The sequence below is a fragment of the Carlito syrichta genome, unplaced genomic scaffold (assembly GCF_000164805.1).
Source record: "Carlito syrichta isolate Samal-C Ts95f unplaced genomic scaffold, Tarsius_syrichta-2.0.1 Scaffold303236, whole genome shotgun sequence".
Classification (NCBI taxonomy): Eukaryota; Metazoa; Chordata; class Mammalia; order Primates; family Tarsiidae; genus Carlito; species Carlito syrichta.
Genome location: NW_007247332.1, coordinates 281765 through 283385, shown reverse-complemented (window position 1 = coordinate 283385; position 1621 = coordinate 281765). Strand labels below are relative to the sequence as shown.

The window sequence follows — 1621 nt, the reverse complement described above, 5'->3', positions numbered from 1 at the left end:
TCCCCCCGGCTGCGCCAGCCTTGGGTGTTTTTTCCGAGGAATTTCTCAGGGGCCCCCCAGGGGTCCCGGGGGCCGCGGCAGGGGTGAGTCAGCGCTGACGCACGCCCAGCTGCGCGCATCTGGCCGGGCGCCGCGCCCCGCCCCGCAGGGCTTAGGATGGGGGGCGTCCCGGGTGCGGCAGACCTCGCGGTTTCTCAGAGGACGATGGGCCTTCCTTTATCTGAGAGACCCCAGGCTGGACCCTTCCAGAAATCCCTCTCTAGGGTGAGCTCAGTCCCCCAACACCCCCCCCACCTCAAGCCCCACTTTCTCCCTTTCTCCAGAGTCCAGGGAGGTCCCGACCGCGTGGAGAATCCCAAATCGCCTTGCCCCGTTCCCACGCTCCCACATACACTGGGCGTGCCATCTCTGGAGTCCATTCGGAATACGAGCCCCTGGGGACACCAGGAATGTGAAACACCGTGCCCAGGCAGCCCCTTCGGGGTTGCCTGCCACGCGGTCCCAGCTTTTGTCACCCTCCTACGCGTCCAGATTCTCACACTTGCTGCTTTGGGCATCCCCGCAAACACAGTCCACATTCACTACCGGTCACCCACTCACTGACTTGGTCACACTGAACCACACTCCCCCACCAGGATCTCTGCTGCTGCCATCAGAGACTGGCCTACAAGCTGCAGGGGTCACAGAGCCATGCATCCAACACCTGCACTTCCCCCCTGCGTGAGGGCAAACCGCGTGCACATGTTGACGTCTCTAGAAATGACACGCCCTGGCCCGTTCAGACACCCATCATTGCACGTCTCACACACACCTGTGGTGGGTTCCGGCCTTGCCCCTGCCCACACCTCTCCACATCCCAGGCCCCACCCAGTGTGGCCCTGGGGGTCCCTGGCCAGCACAGGGGAGAGTGGGGGGTGGGCCCTTGACAGACCCCTACCACCGGCCCCACGGGCAGGACTCAATGCCTCTTGTGTGTCTCCTTGTCATGAAGCCAGCCGTGAAAAGAAAGGGCAGTCAGTTTCTGAAATGTCATCCCAGAGGGCACACAAGCTTCTAGCAGGAGGCCTCTGTGTTAGATGCAGGGAAGGACTTTCCCAGTGTGCATGAGGGTTGGTTGGGGAGACCCCTTCCCACTCCAGAGAGACTGGGTCTGGGCCAGGGAAAGCCTCCTGTGCTGGGTGAGGTCGTGGGTCCCAGCTTGCAGGGGTGTGGGGGATGGCCAGAGGATTGTACCACGGGGGAGTGACTTTTGTGGTTGGCAGAGCCTGGGAGTCCAGATCTCAGCCCCAGGGGGCTGCAGCCCAGATTCCTCTTAATGATAGCCCAGCCACAGAGCAGGCTATTAGAGATGGGGTGTGGGGGGGTGTGGGTGGAGGAAGGGGGAAAGAAGGGGGGAGGGAGGGAGGGAGGGAGACAGAGAAGGGGGGGAGAGACAGAGACTGACAGAGAAAGAGAGAGGGGGGGAGGGAGGAGAGAGAGACAGAAAGAGAGAGAGAGAAAGGGAGAGACACAGAGAGGGAGAGAGATGGGGGAGGGAGGAGAGAGAGAAAATGAGAGGGAGGGAGAGAGAAATTGAGGGAGGGAGAGAAAGAAAGAGGGAGGAAGGGAGAGATACATGGAG

At 61.6% G+C, this 1621-nt stretch overlaps 1 protein-coding gene across 1 annotated transcript in view; it reads left to right on the top strand.

Moving 5' to 3' along the window:
- COL5A3 (collagen type V alpha 3 chain) overlaps positions 1-1621 on the top strand; it is a 45372-nt gene that overhangs the window by 859 nt on the left and 42892 nt on the right. The gene's annotated exons all lie outside the window — the stretch shown is intronic.